This window comes from Papaver somniferum, unplaced genomic scaffold (genome assembly GCF_003573695.1).
Source record: "Papaver somniferum cultivar HN1 unplaced genomic scaffold, ASM357369v1 unplaced-scaffold_18, whole genome shotgun sequence".
In the NCBI taxonomy this organism is placed as follows: domain Eukaryota; kingdom Viridiplantae; phylum Streptophyta; class Magnoliopsida; order Ranunculales; family Papaveraceae; genus Papaver; species Papaver somniferum.
The window spans coordinates 5,968,153-5,985,334 of NW_020627707.1; the positions used below are offsets into that span (position 1 = coordinate 5,968,153).

Sequence of the window (17,182 nt, forward strand, 5' to 3'; positions counted from 1 at the left end):
GTTACCTAAGAATCAATATCTAGATGGGAATAGATGATCTCCTCTTGCGAAGGCGTTCGCTTCAACATAGGATGGTTGCGTTCGAAGTTTGAGTCCATTCAAAAAGAGTATGCGGCTCTTCGAGAGTTCCCCGATTTTTCATATCCTGTCTTGGTATTGGAAGAACAGCAACTGGTCGAGTAAGGATTGGCTCTTGGACGTATGAAAGAGAATTTTGACAAGAAAGTTTCAACCTATTTACAGAAGTTTGGAACATGGGCACGCAGGGAGAAGAAAGTGCTGGGAGATTTCCTCTAAAGGTTTTTTTTTTCTTTTGAATGATCTCAATTATCTAAATAGGTTTTGATTCGAAATAACACTACTTAAAACTTCCATGAGATATTGCAATATTACACTTTATTAAGAAAGGAGGTGTTCAATTTCTAAACGAAATATGCCTTAAGCCACTTTCCGTTGATTGTGATACCTTCCTGCTTGCCGTTCATGTCTACTATCTCGTAGTACCCACTAGTTGTAGCCTTCGAGATGATAAATGGCCCTTCCCAATTAAGTGAAAACTTCGGAGATGATTGATTTTGCCGGACATGTTTTGCTGTCATCAAAACTAAGTCCCCAACTTGGAAAATTCTTGGCCTTAGTGTTTTATTATACGTGCGCGAAAGTCGTTGCTTGTAGAAAGCAGGATGCTCTTCTGCCTTAGCACGTCTGGCCTCCACCGTATCCAAATCCTCTATTTGAGAGAGTGATGCCTCAGTCGCGTCCCACTGAACTCCGCTTGCCATAGCAACTCGAGTTGACTGAATCTTAATTTCCACAGGTAGAATTGCATTTGTTCTGTAAACCAAAGAATAAGGAGACACGCCTGTAGAAGTCCTAGGCGCAACCCGAGACGCCCATAATGCCATTGGTAATTTCTCATGCCAAGACATAGGGTTATCATGCACGGTTCGACTTAGAATACGAATCAATGTCTTGTTAGTACTTTCGGCCAATCCATTTCCTTGGGGATAGTAAGGGGTGTAAAAAATATGCTTTATACCATATCCCTGAAGCATATCATAAACCTTTTGATTAGCAAACGGGGTTCCATTATCAGATATGATATATTTAGGGACACCAAACCTGCAAATTATATGTTCCTTGATAAACTCTGCAATTGTAACCCCTTTTGTACTTTTAAGAGGGATAGCCTCTACCCATTTGGTAAAGTACTCCACATCCGTTATTATGTACTCATGCTGTTGCGAAGAAGGTGGGTTAATTTTTCCAATTAAATCAAGTCCCCAACTATAAAATGGCCAAGGACTACTGACGGAATGTAGGGGAACGCTTGGTGCATGGATCAAATCCGCATGAGTCTGACACTTGTGACATTTTCGAATGAAAGACGCAGCGTTGTCTTCCATTGTCGGCCAATAATACTTTCCGTGTACCTGAAGAAACAACCTTCTCTTTCCTGGTGTTCCTTCTCATGGACTTCCTTGAGGACAGTATCCGCTTCAGTTTTTCCGAAGCAACGTAATAAATCCCCTACAAAACTTTTCCGATACAATATCTCATCATGATAAATAAATCTCTTGGCCCTCATGGTGTAGTTGCAGGAAATCCTACACTACACCCCTCATATGATTTCATTAACATTCAACTCATTTTAGATTAACAATCTTAATTTTATTGATGAATCTTTGAATAATCTTACAAGAAAAGATAAAGGAATCAAGAATAACCACTGTTCTAGATTTTCTCTCTCCTATTTACTTGCTTCTCATTCCGAAAAAGATCTCTCCCCTTCCTTTACAACAGAACGACTATTTATAGGGAAGTACATAGTGGATGACAGCTAATCTGTCCTTTATTTTCGGATATGGCTTGCGACATTCTCGCAACCTTACAAATGTTAATCTCGCAAACTCTCTTATTTTCACAGAACCATCACATTTTTCTCATGATTTTAGATGACGTCGTTTATTATGTCATTTCTGAAATTGTTCTGCGACGCTGTTGTGTTGTGTTGTTGATAATTTTGCTGAGGCATTATTGTTGCGAGATTCTGATCCTACACATGGAAAGTTTAGCAGCCGCCCGTTTGTCTGAAGGTAAGACATTATCACTGAGATAAAGGATAAAAGGTTCTAGACAATCTTCACTATCATTGATAACAAATGCTTCGTCTTGATGAGGAGGCACCTGACAATCAGGATATGCCCCTTGTAGTGCTCGGGCTTGAACTTCCATTGTAGGCCAGTAGTAACCCGGACGTTGTAGCCTTCTATATAGGGTAATATCTAATGTATGACCACATATCTCCTTGTGAACCATCTCTAATTGTTGTTGTGCTTACGTTTCTCCAACACATCTTGATAAAGACAAGTCAGGGTTCTAGCGATACAATACTCCGTGATGCATGAAGAAATTCTTAAGTTCTTTGAGATGAACCTTTTTCTCGCACGTTGGGTCGTTAAGTTCCTTAATTATGGAGGACCTCCAGTCGTTATTCTCATCAGTGTATTGCTCAAGCCATGTTGAAGGGAGAGTATGCCTCTGAACAGTGAAAGTCTTTTCAGCTTCTTCGAGTTTGCGTTTTGATGCCAAGGTAGCAAGACAGTCAGCATGACTGTTACTTGTTCGCCCCACGTGAATCATGACTGTTTCAGAAAAATGTGAAAGGAGCTTTCGTACTTCGGATCTGTATTGCGCCAATGTAATATCCTTTAACGACTACAACCCATTCATTTGGTTTATCAATAATTTAGAATCACCTCTAGACTTCAAGACGTGAAGCCCCAGCTTGCTTGGTTAATGATAATCCTGTCAGGAATGCTTCATATTCGACCGAGTTGTTGGTACATTTAAAGTCGAGCTTGAATGAGTGAGAAAATATTTCTCCAGTTGGGGATACCAAAACAATACCAGCTCATTCTGTTCTAGTGCTAGGGGTGGCTGACCTATCAAGGTAGAGGAGCCATTCATCACCTTTTACTAAAGAGATCTCTGGGAATTCTCCGGATACGTCTTTATGTAATGTGGTAGTATCTTTTCCTGGAAAAGCTGCTAGAAGATCTTCTATGGCTTGCCATTTTATTGCCTTCGGATTAATGCAATCTATGTCGAAGTCATACATTTGTAATAACCATCAGGCCGTCCTCCCAGAGAGAACCTGTTTCGCCAATAGAAATATTATGGGATCTGTTTTGGTAATGAGCGTGACCTTATTTTCCAATAAATATTGTCTGAGATTTTGGATAGCGAATACCAGGGATATACTCGCCTTTTCTACCTTCGGATATCTCAACTCTGCTTCTTCCAACGTACGACTGATGTGGTAAACTGGGTGTTCGGTCCCATCATCATCCTCTTGAGCGAGTAAGGCACCAATTGCTGCATCACTCGAAGACATATATAGGAGTAATGGCCTTCCTTGCAATGGGGATTTCATAACATTGTGAGAGAGCAAAAACCGGTGAATTTGTTCGAAGGCGTGCTGTTGAGATGAAGTCCATCTGAATTGAGCATCCTTTTTAAGAAGATGAGACAAAGGAAGCTACGAACTGGGCCAAGCCTGGAATGAATCGCCGAATGTATGAAATTTTCCCCATAAAACTTTTAAGTTCTCTCGCTATTTTCGGCGGAGTCATAGTAGCTATCGCTTGAGATTTACTGGGATCCACTTTAATTCCTTCCTCCTTCACCTGAAACCCTAAAAACTTTCCAGAAGAGACCCTGAAAGCGCATTTTAAGGGGTTCGTCCGAAGATTGTACTTCCTGCATCTTTCAAAAACCTGTCGGAGAATTTCAAAATGGGACGCTATGGTTTTTGACTTGACAACACATCGTCAACATAATCTTCAATTTGTTTATGCATCATGTCGTGAAAGATTTCTGTCATTGCTCTTTGGTAAGTGGCTCCTGCATTCTTAAGCCCAAAAGGCATGATAGTGTAATAAAAATTCCCAATAGGAGGAACACAGTTTTTTCGGCATCTCCCTCGAACATTTGTATTTGATTATACCCGCTATAGTCGTCCATAAAAAAGAACATGGCATGTTCGCTAGTGGAATCCACCATCATGTCGATATTTGTTAATGGAAAATCATCTTTCGTGCAGCATTCATTTAGATCCCGGAAATATGCACAACACCTTATTTGCCCATTTTTCTTCTTGACTGGTACAACATTCGCTAACCAGGTAGGATGTTGGATAGGTTTGATAAACCCGACTGTGAGAAGCTTTTGTTCTTCAATTTTTATCTGTTCTTCTACTTCATGTCTGAACTGTCTTGGATGCTGCTTCACTAGTTTAGATCCAGGAATTATATGAAGATGATGCGTTATCAATTTTTCGTCCAGCCCTGGCATTTCTTCATAAGTCCATGCAAAAATATCTTGGTATTCCTTGAGCAAAGCTACCAATACTATACGTTCTTCTGGTGACATGGACGCACTGATAGATATAGGTCTGGGAGATTCATCTCAGTTCCAGCATTTACCATTTCAAGAGTATCTGTTCTGGACGCCGTAGCATCTTGCAGTTGGGGAGGTGCATCCTGGATCTCGTCTTCCTCTAGATTATGGGGTTGATCAAGAAATCGGGGACATGGGCCTCACTTTTCCTTGTCTTGATCAGATCTAGTTTCCATAGATCGTTTTCCATTAGAATTGATAAAGCTTCCCATCTTGATAATGACCATGATTAAGATTGATAAATACGATCTGGGATTGATTTGGAACTGTGAATGAGTGGACAACCTCCCACTGTGGTCGCCAAAATGTAGTTACCTAAAATCTGAGAGAGGTTAATTAGAAGTGGGATTCTAGGGTTTCTGAAAGTGAGTTACGGGAGGTTGAGCACGTACGGTCTCTGCCTAAACCAGGCACAATGGTCGTTCAAAGGATTCTTCAGTCACAGGGAAGAGGTTTAGGGCTGGTCTTAGGGAGGGAAGCAGGCGAAGAGAGAGATCAGAGAATTCTAGGGTTTGAAGAAGAATTACTCTGAGAGGTTATGAGAAAGATGATCGTAGCTTGGAAAATAGATGACCTATTTATAGCTGAATTCTCTAATCTCAAGTCGGTGAAGATAAGAATTATTTTCCGTGTCGTGCGAAAAAATTCTCTTGTCTCTTCGGGAATAGGGATAAACTAGGTCGAGTTTATCTCATTATTCCGCCATCTTTAATCTCTTCTGCGGTAAGAAATAAGATGGCTATTTCTCACAGTGTCATAGACCGCCAGACCAAAACCCTAATTGATATACCCCCGTTTGTGTGAATGTGAGTCAGCCTTTGTGATGATGTGTTGAGAGATAAATATTCTCTGTATCCGAGTTGGCCAAGATAGAGAGATATTCTCTGATTTGTGAGAGTGACTAGGATGAGTCACGTGAAAAGGCATGGAATTCCTTAGGAGTCGTGTGCAGAGTGTGAGAGGAGCTGAGGCTGATCCCCCTCTCTCCATGGGCGGTCACATATGTCATGTGAAGACCGTATTATTGTTTGTGGGTCCCTTTGTTGAGCATGCAGAGCTCAAGAGAGCTTATCCACGTTTTTGGACAGCCGTGCATAGTTCAGGATCAATTTACTAACCGTGAGTGTATTTGAGAGGCTGAGAAATATGCTTGAGCACTAGGTAAGGCGTGTTCCAATCATGTGAATATATCTGAGATTTTGAGGAGAGATTTGAATCTCTCCGAGATTTTGTGAAGAGATTTGAATCTCTCTGAGATTTTGCAGACGACCAAAAATCTCTCCGAGATTTTTGCGGACGGCCCAAAATCTCTCTGAAGATTTTATAACGGATCTGTATCTCTCTGTGGTCAGCTGGGACTCGTCCTGGAGAGAGAGAGAGAGATAAGGCTTTGTACGCCCGATTAATGTCTCTGCGAGACTTTGGCTCACTTGTATTTGACCAGCGTATCTTGCAGAAATGTGCTAGGAATCAACTGTGTGTCCATATGATGAGCCAACAAGACCAGTGTATCTCGAAAGGATGTTCTAGGAGTCTGTCGAAAAAGCTCAGAGGTAGAATAACCAGCGTATCTCGCGGGGATGTCCTATGAGTTATCCGGAAACCTCAGTAAGTCGAGTCAGAGCCTAGAGCAGACATGACCGGTGTATCTCGCGATGATGTACTTGGAACCAGTCTTTGTTCTCAAATAGGGTGAGTCGTGCTTACAGGAGATATGCAAATCTCCGCTCTGGGTCATAAGTCCTTCGGGGACGTATTTACGCATCTACAGAGCCTACATGACCAGCAGCATCTCGTTGAGGGCGTATACTAGGAATCATGGCATCACAATCAGTTGTGTCTCGCGAAAACATGCTGGAATTGTGGTTGTTCTGGTTCATAAGTCTGCCGGGGACGTTTTACGCTCTACAGAACTTACGTGACCAGAAGTATCTCGTTGAGGATGTGCGCTAGGAATCAGGGCATCACGACCAGCAGTGTCTCGCGGGGACGTATACTAGAAATCTTGGCTAAGGACGCCTTGAGGACCAAGGGCTTAATCTCTCCCGTGAGAGTTGAATTCTGTCTATAGGATTGAAATGACACTTTTACCCTTTCTCTAAATTTCACCATCTACAGAAACCAAACTACAAAATTAGAAGGTTTTCTTTTTAACCACAAATTTATTAATCAAAACCATATGTCCACAAGAACTTATAAAAGAGTAAGCTTTAACATACTCGAAGCAAGTAAGCCAAACAAAACATAAGCAAAAACCAATAACAAAAAAGGGTAATAACTATTTCCAATTGAAATCGAAAATAAGAAACCTCCATAATTCAATCCTACTTAGAAAACTAGTCCAACACTATACTCTTTCCTCTACCCACTCGCCTCTATTCAATCGAAAACCTATCTAACTAAACTATCAGCTCAGAAATAGGCTTATCTATAACCATGAATAAAACTTAATGGAACTAGACTGTTACATTTAAGAGTCTCGCTAGCAAGTGCAAACCATTGTAATTTACCACTTAAAAGTTCAAAATTACAGATTTCAGCTTATAACAAACTGTCTTGCTGTTTTTGTTTTTACTTGTTCCCCATTCTAGTGCATATATCTTAGCATGAACTTCAGTCAGATGGTTGGTTACTATTCCAATTCCACCAGTGACCAGACACTGCAACAACAACTTGACATAAATGATTCCTGCACATAAAACCATAATGCAGCATTTTCAGTAAAATGGCTGTCTGCATTCATTAGCAAGCACAGTCTTTACGTCATCACCCATTTTAAAGAAGATTAACACCTACAATTCATATTGCTGGTTCCACATGTTGTTCTTCATTCTATAAACCCCTTCGACTAACCGCATTACTTCAAATTCCTCACATTTGGAACATAATTTTCAAGCACTACCTTATTTCTTCTAAGCAAGAGATTCATCATTGTAGCACAAGCTGCTATAAGGCATATTTCTTTGATAATTGGGATTTAAAAAGCTGAACACACTCCCTAATCAGCTTTGTATGATATCACTGAAGTTGCAAAACTATATCTTGATCTTTACCACAATGAAGCAAAATTAGAGGTTCTAATCCGGGATTATTTATTAGTAATGTCGCAATTAACACAGTTGTGTGATAGTTTCATCGACTGTTATTGTATCTGATACTTACTAAAGAGAATTAGTCGGACTAGTAAAACAATAAATAACACCCCAATAACTAAAATAATAAGGCAAGGTAGTGCAGCTACATTAGAATGTGAACAAGATGTTTTGCACCAGTTACATCTTACTTTTAAGATTGATCTCAAATGCAGACATCCATAGTTTACCAATAGCAACCAAATCACCATTTTCTTTCTTTCTAATCACCACCATCACTAAAGAAAGTTTTCCTTTATGTGCCAGCACTTTAGCCTTAATCTCTACTTCTTCCTATTCAAACGAAAATTACAAATTCATTATAATTTTTGGAGTACTTCAGTGGAGTGTAAGAATTAAAAGGTACATACCTGAACTTTAACAGATGAAAAATATGAAATATTGAAATCAACAGAAACATGGATATTTGCATGTATGGTATGTACAGCAGAAGCACCAACAGTGTCAATAAAGGTTGCAAATGCTCCTACATGCCAATTCCCATCTCCATCCTACATAAGTATATCAAAAAATCTCTGGAATATCAATTCAATCTAGAATAAGACCAAGACCACTAAATTTTATGGGTTTAATTATATTTACAGATAAGTTTTTGGGTACTATGAAATTGCAATGAATTAAGCCTTTCTGGACATGAATAGAGCAGATATTTTGAACAGCTTGACGTTCCATCGCACGACCTTTTTGACATGTAGCTACACTTTCTAACCAGTTCTTCGCAAACTGGATCGATATTGTACTAGTATGTTTATCATTTCCCGTCATTCTTCCGTGTAAATTTCTCTCATATTCTCACTTTTCTTCAACCACCGAGTGAAAATAAGCGTTGATATAAAAATCAGAATTTGGAAATGATAATAATTTTTGTTGGTTGTTTTATATTTTTAATGTGCCTCGGTGCCACCAAAATTATCCGATATGTGAACTGTTCACCGTTTACCCAGCTAAAGTCAAGCAGAGTCGGTTGTCTTCGTTTACCTTCTTCTTCTTATTGTTATTATTATTGCTACCTCTGTTTCATTACGATGGTTTCACGTATAAATTACATATGAAACCAGTCTATTATTTTGAAATGGAGAGAGCATTATTATTTTACAAGATAAATAAAGACAGCCTCCGTCTATCACACAAGGAATATATATACGAAAATGATGAGAGACAAGCCGAAAATAAGTGTTGATATAAAATAACCTACAAAACATTTTTTAGTTACTTTTTCATTGTACGATAATTTCAGATATTTTTTTTGTTATTGAATCTGCCTTCGTAATAATGGAAAACTATAAGGTTACAGAATTGTAAGGATAATTGAAGAGGCATAAATCAATGATTAATCTCTTCATTGATAGTTAGAGTTCATTCCAAAGAATGAACTCCAAACCTCTATACTGTAGTCAGAGTTCACTTCACAGAATGAACTTCAACCTATGCATTAACAGTCAGATTTCATTTCACATAATGAACCACAACCTCTATTGTAGTCAGAGTTCTCTCCACAGAATGAACTCCAACCTCTGCATTAACAGTCAGAGTCATTCCATACAAATGAACTCCGACCTCTAAACGATAAACTTTTTACAGAAAGAACAAAAATGTTTGGAATTCTTACCTAGGTCCACACATTGATCAATATCAAAGGGAACTCCATCAGTAATGTTGTCTATCGGAAACGAAGGAAGTTGTTCTTCAGTCATCGTATCGAGGAGCTTATGTTGAATACCACTTCCAGCGACTTCATTAGAAAGATTTTCAATAGGTAAGACAGGGAAAATGTTCCCAGGCTTACCAGAACCTCCAACAGATTCCATTTCATCAGCTCGCATTCCTTCATTCACAGCATCTGGTATTGCTTCCATTTACTTCATTCACATCATGTGGTATTTCAGCAGCTTAATTCTCAGAGATCCCAACACCTTCATAACCTCCACCATCTTACATACCTTCATCCACAACTTGATTCAGTATTGTGTTTATTTGATCACCCAACAATGCACTCTTGTACTCAGAGATGAAAATAGTACGCATGAATTTTGATGTTTGCTCTACCATGAATTTTTGCCACATTTCCGTCTTTTTCCAGCAATGCATAAATTTCAGTTTGCTTAGAAGCCAAGTGTATTGCAAGGCATTCCATCTTATTTTCAAAAGCTTTGTTTGAAGTTGTTGCTTCTGCAAGTGATTTCTCAAGTTCTTCTTGCTTTAATAAAAGATTCCCCATCTCTGCAGCATGTTTTCATCTCTTGAACATGTTTAACTCTTAGGTTCTCTATCTCTTGACAATATGTCGATTTTAAACTTTCTATTTGAGAGGTCATATTCATGAATTCTTCCTCAAGCAATTCCACTTTTGTCTTGGATTTTTGTTGTTGGAGTACTTCATTCTTAGCGTTAGTGTATAATACCATGAATTTTGGTGATAGATGCACACACAAAGTTCAAATAGTCAGATATCATCAACAATATCTAGAGTTCATTTCACACAATGAAACCCCAATTGCATCCTTATTAAACATTTATCTTAAGCATCACCTATAGTCGGAATTCATTACAAAGAATGAACTACAAATTCATAGGCATGTACATTAACAGTAAGAGTTCATTTTTGTGGAATGAACTCTTACCTCTCCATAATATTCAATATTCATTTCTAAGTGTTTGCAAATGGTGTCAATGTTACACCTTAAAAATCTTGGACAATAGACTCTATCTTCTACTGTTTTCTGCACCTTCCACCTAGGTGTTATTTTGTTTGAATGCTCAGCAAACCAAAGTTGTAAAAAGAAGAATTACACTAGTCAGTTATCAGCAACCAATATAAAAAAGAAAATATACAAATGAACCACTAAAAAATTATGAACAATTATCTAACAAGTTTTCATCTCACCAAAAAGTAAAGGTAACATCCTTTAGTAGAACCTCTACTCAAGCTTTCCATCAAATGTTTGTGTATGAGATGTGGCAAAGATACTCTACCCACTGACTCTAGGACACATAGGTACTTGGTGTGGATGGAACCTCCATCACCTGTAGTAAGAAAACCTGTTGACAAGATAAATAGTTCAAACATGGTTACAAGATCTTAATTAGACTTTTTATTCTTGATCAACTCAATGACTTTTTTATTTTAAATATTTGTTTCTTATATCAGATTATTTCTTGTTGGGGGAACAAATTTGTAGGTTTGTAGAACCTTCCACAAGTGTACTCTGTGAGGTTTCTTGAGTCTAGATTCTTTTATTCCTCCTCCAGCAATACATGGAATTCCAAACACTATCAATAACTCTTCAGGTGAGGATCTTTGAACATATGTTTCCTCCCCTAATATGAAAACGAAGGTATCATCATTTATATCACGAATAAACTGGTGTACATTACAGAGAATTTTTACATCATTTGTTGTCTTATTCTATTCATCGGCAACGATATTGTCTCCAGAAATACTTTCATTACATTTCCCAATGGACTACTATACAAAGCATTTTTCTAGTCTTCATTCAAAGCCTCTTGTTTTTCTAGTGCTTTAATTTTGTCAACAAGTGAAATGAGTGCAGAAAAGCTACACTTTATCTTCTTTTCTATATTAAAAAAAAAGTAATTTAATGGTCACTTCATAAATATTAGATGATAAAAAAAGATAAAGTGTAGCTTGAGAAGGACCAATACTTAGTTCATTCTACTGAATGAACTCTCAAAGATGAAAGCAGTTCGGAGTTCATTCAATAAAATGAACTATTTATATAGAAAAGAAAGACTAATACTTGAGGACTTCATTATCTTCCTTGAACTCTAAAAGAAGGATGAAGTTCATTCTATAATTTTTCTAGACTTTAATCTATAGAATGAACTGTAGCATCTATACCTATAATTTTTCTAGACTTCACTCTCTTGCCTGAACTCTCAAAGAAGATTGAAGTTCATTTTTATAGAATGAACTCAATCAAATAAGGACTTATACTTCATCAACATCAAATAGAATGGATTATAGCAAACATCAAACATCAAATAGATCTACAACTTTTTAGACTTCATCCTATTCTGTGAACTCCGACAAGATATGCCCTACACATAGCTGAATATAACTGAATCAACATGCAAAAACAACAGAAAATATGATGAATATGCATTCAGAGGAATATTCAATATCACAATTCAATTAGAGAAGAATATTCAACATCAAAAATCAACTTCTAATACTTCAAATTAGGGTTTTTTATCGTCTCTTTTGCTGCTTTGTTTGATTTTGATTTTTTTGAAACTGGTTCTTCTTCAACTACAATTAATTGATTGTTTTCTTCTTCGATCTCTTCATTTTATAGTTTTTATTTTTTTAGTTTCTCGGTTTTTTGCTGGTAGATGTTTTTTTTTGATCTGTTTCCTTTTTGGATTTGATGATTGATAATTGATGTTGGTTTTGATTTGTTTTTTGATATGTTCATTTTTGGTTTTAAAAATTAACATAAGATGAAGAGAGAAGACGAAGATAATAAAGAGAAGAGGTTTTTGCAAAGGGAAAATGAAGAGATTGAAAAAGGAGAAAGAAGAATTTACGCTCTTTTGGTATGTGATTGTGTTTATGGCAGTAACAGTTAGGTGAGGGTATTATTTTCCATTTTATATTTTCAAAAAATTATAGACCAGATAGAATACGCGTTTTCCCATAGGACCAAATAGATATGGGCCCAGATATAAATCCTGGGGTTTTTAGAGGCCACTCAAAAGGAATTAGGGGCCAACAATAAAACAAAAAGGGTCACCCAATCCTAAATTGTGTTCACCCCTTATCTCCCATATTTCGTAATGACAAAATTACCCTTTGATATTCGGTAGTTTGAGCAGGATTCGGGTGATAAAAAAGTTTGAGGGATTTTTTTTTTCCTTTTTTGAACTTTGGTACAACCATAATCGGTAGTAAAGTGTGTTACTTTAACTTCCGAATGTATATTGGTCACAAAATGATATTTTTCCAAAATCCTTTAATTTTCGACTTTGGTACAACCATAATCGGTAGTAAAGTGTGTTACTTTAACTTCCGAATGTATATTTGCCCCAAAATGATATTTTGCCAAAATCCTTAAATTTTCGAACTTTGGTACAACCATAATCGGTAGTAAATTGTGTTACTTTAGCCTCCGAATATATTCATTTTTTGAATCTTAGTACTACCATAATCGGTAGTAAATTTGACTTCCGAATGTACATTGTCCCCAAAATGAGATTTTGCCAAAATCCAAAAATTTTCGAACTTTGGTACTAGCATAATCGGTAGTAAAGTGTGTTACTTTAACCTCCGAATATACTAAATTTTCGAATTTTAGCACTACCATAATCGGTAGTAAATTTAACTTCCGAACGTATATTGGCCCCAAAATGAGATTTTGCCAAAATCCTAAAATTTTCGAACTTTGGTACTACCATAATCGGTAGTAAAGTGTGTTACTTTAACCTCCGAATATACTCAATTTTCGAATATTAGTACTACCATAATCGGTAGTAAATTTGATTTCCGAATGTATATTGGCCCCAAAATGTGATTTTGCAAAATCTTAAAATTTTCGAATTTTGGTACTACCATAATCGGTAGTAAAGTGTGTTACTTTAACCTCCGAATATATTCAATTTTCGAATATTAGTACTACCATAATCGGTAGTAAATTTGACTTCCGAATGTATATTGGCCCCAAAATATGATTTTGCCAAAATCCTAAAATTTTCGAACTTTGGTACTACCATAATCGGTAGTAAAGTGTGTTACTTTAACCTCCGAATATACTAAATTTTCGAATTTTAGTACTACCATAATCGGAAGTGAATTGTGTTAATAAGTGATGCTTATTATCTGCCGACTGTTTTCATGGCCTCAAATTTAAATTTTCAAAACTTAACAAAAGTTTCAAAATTTTCTACTTTCACAATCGGTAGTTAATGGTGTTCATTATCTATCGATTGTGCGTAACTTTTTGTACAGAGAAATTTAATTTTTAGAATCAAGAATAATCGGTAGATATCGATCAATTTACCTAACGATTATGGTTGATGTTCTTAAGAAACGAAGAACATCAACCATAATCGGTAGGTAAAGTAGATTATTATCTACCGGTTATGTTTCTGCTAGTGTAAATCCAAGAACATCAACCATAATCGGTAGGTAAAATATATAGTTATCTACCGATTATGTTTCTGCTACTGTAAATCCAAGAAAATTTTCGGATCAAATTTTTGATTTCAAGTAATCAAATCCTAATTTTGAACCACAACTACTATCATCTATTCGTTTTGTTTGTTGAACTCCTTTTTTTTTTGATGTTCTAAGTTTCAACTTTAAGATTAATGAATTTTGGGTTTTAATTTTAAACAATCAATCATAACATTTTTTTGATCGATGATCTTTGTTTTCAATCAAAATTAAAATGATGGAAAAAAATTTCAATGGGTGGAAAAGAGAAGAAGAAGTGGAATGATATGGTTATGAAAATAAAGGATATAGGTTTAGATTTAGTATAAAGGTGAAGGACAATATAGACAAATTTTTATTTTTAAGACATCCCTTAACCTCCTTCAATGGATGGGAATAAAAGGTGGCCCCTAATTCCTTTTGAGTGGCCCCTAAAAACGCTAGAATATAAATGAACAAAACAATTATTTCCCCCCCCAAAAAAAGGGTGATTCTAGACCCACCCTGAAACCGCCGAAAATCATGTGGCCTCCATGGATTAGTGACGTAACGTAGATGTTAATATTTTATTATCTCCATTATGTCCCTTGGTTCCCAGTCTTTGCCTCTTCTTCTATAACCTTTACTTTTTTTTCTTATTCTGATCTATAAATGTTCTTTGTGGGTCGAAAATTAAGTTGTTTAATCAAAACTCTAAATCAAATATTTTTCATGTGCTATCAAAATATCATAATCAGAGTTATAATCATATGCCGATTTCTACCAAAAAAGACGTTTATCAAAACCTTGTTGATATATTGAAATTTAATTTTTGATTTTGGTTTGAATGCTCTAAGCTGATATGGGGACGGAGAAATAATTTACAAACCCTAGACTAAGATTGATATTGAGAACTAATTTTTATTTTTTATTTTGGAAAAGATGTGTTTTTTCTTTTTTCAAAATCTTGTTTGTTCTTGTAAAAAAAAAGGGTTTAAGTGGGTACATTTGCGATTCTACATCTCACCTCTCAGGTAAAGATTACGGATAATAGATTTTTGGGTTTGAACTTTGAAGAAAAATGAAAAAAACTATATATGTATCAGAAATTAAATTATCTTTCTCCCTATCGATTATTATTGATTGATGTCTGAATGAGGATTTTTGGATTTGAAGTAGAAAGTTTTTTTAAAATCATGATTTTCAAGAAGAAGAATAGACTGAAGAACAAAGAAAAACAGAGGTTAAAGAAGAAATATTTCACGGGACGACCCTTGTTGGGTTAGTTCCCAAAGATGGCGTCGTTATGGGTGATGATAGCGTTTCAATAAAACCCAGTAGATATGAGCTTGATGATAATTATGAAGATAGCATTGTGGTCAGTTTAGTAGAACCATAAATCGTCGGTAAGTTTTACCATTAAAAAAAAATTGTTCTTTATTTTTTATTTATTTTTTGCTTTTACAGCTACTGTGCTGTATCTATCAAATGATGAATATTAGATGGTAAAGAAATAACAGAATCATTAGTAGAACTCATTGAGGTATAATTTTCAGTAGATCCTATTAGGGTAGAGAAAATATTTCCTTATAAAAGATTAGAGATATAGGTAAAAAAAAGTAAAGTAAACAAAATAAAATGGGATCAAACCTAACCTACGTCTGATACCATTTATATAACTTCCTCACACTTTCAGAGAGTATGAGAAAAAATCACATTCAGTGGTAATTGATCCTCAACATCTCAAATATCCTGAATGCATTTTCTAATATGGTAAACACATATACACAAATATCTATAACATAACTGCATATCTATTGGAAGAATTTGCACAAGGTCTAACTATATCTTGTCAACTGTCATGTGCTTTTACACATCTCACTGTATGTTTTTTACAGATGTGCGAAAAGTTTACAAAATTGATGAGACAATGATTTTGTCCGCTACTGGGGATGAGTGAAATTTTTTTAGGGTCAAGGTTTCTCTTATGCAGAATGTAAGTCAAGTTATTCGATAAGTCTTTGGATCTACACCAAACATTTCGAATTAATCTACTAAATTTTATTTTTTTTACTTGTCTTTTTTATCTAGTTTGAGGATAACCAATGGGGGTGGTTAAAGTGAGGTGATTCTGGTAGCTATGTAAAAACTTGATCATGGAAAAGTTTAAGCTTGGACTTAGAGAAGAAGTTCTATGGTTCGGTGGTAATTCCATGGTAACACCAGCAAGAGGAGAAGGAAAAAGAGGTGTTGATGGTGTTGGTGAAGAACAAGATTAAGATGAAATCTTCAATATCAGTTTTTCTTAAAATAAATATAGTTATATATGTATTGTACATGTAATTTCTGGGTTTTCATGTGTAAAATACATCTTTCTCTATTTTATAATTTAATATAGTTTGACTATTTATCTGTATTTCCATTTTTACTCTAAGTTTGAATTTCATGGATATCATATGAGGTTCTCTTAGTATTTCTTTGCCTTGATCAATCTTTCAGATTCATATGTATTTGTTGACTAACTTTAAGAGTTCAAATTTTAGTCTACTTAGAATATTGTCAATCTTCTATAACATCTACTTTTTTGGACACAAGAGAAACAAATGTTTGAATTTCACGTGTCTTATGGATGAAGTTATTGTTAATTATTATTTTTGCTTAATAAGTTCTTGTTAATTATAATTTCACTCAGTCACGCGATTTCAGCTCTTGGAATTTGGAGTTCAAAAATTTGTCGATAATTTTAAAAGATTAACTAATTATTATCCATTGAGATGTCAACATTCCTAACACTATAATGATCACTTAACAATCTACAAGTTATCGTGGGAAAAACGATAAAGTTATAAAAGTTAGAATAATTTAACTTAGTACGGTTATGTCATAAATCCCACCACTTTCTGGTCGTAGTTAAATCTTCAAAGATCGTTTGTGGGGAATGGGTTGAAGTTGGGTTATATTGCTGATGAGAAGATTGTGGATATAACCCATTTTTCTTTGGTTCTAGAGAGAAATAGCTGGAATCAATATCCTCGGATAAGAAGGTAAGGTAGGGGGATACCTCATTCAAAAGAGCATCAATTGTCTTTTCCATTTGGGAAACACAAATAAAGTCGGTTAGTTCCATAATTCAAGGATCATAACCTTCTTATAAACCATACCTTCTTAGATTAAGCTAGTATTTGACACATTATACAATTCGGTTAAAAAATCAAAAAATAGGTTGGGGTGAAGAAGCTAAATATATTTGTTGGACATTGATGCTCGAAATAAGTATATGTTGCTCATACCAAATTTTAAGCTTCAATTGTTTCCCTTTATGAAACAATCTTGGGTGAAAACTTCTTTCTAATTTGGGTTGCAAATTGAATTTGAATATACCTCACGTTGAACTCAAAATACGCAAGTTTACATCAAG

General features: G+C 35.7%; 1 pseudogene; it reads right to left on the minus strand.

Annotated features, from left to right (window-relative positions):
* The window catches only part of LOC113337977, a 76,146-nt pseudogene that overhangs the window by 37,315 nt on the left and 21,649 nt on the right, over positions 1-17,182 (minus strand).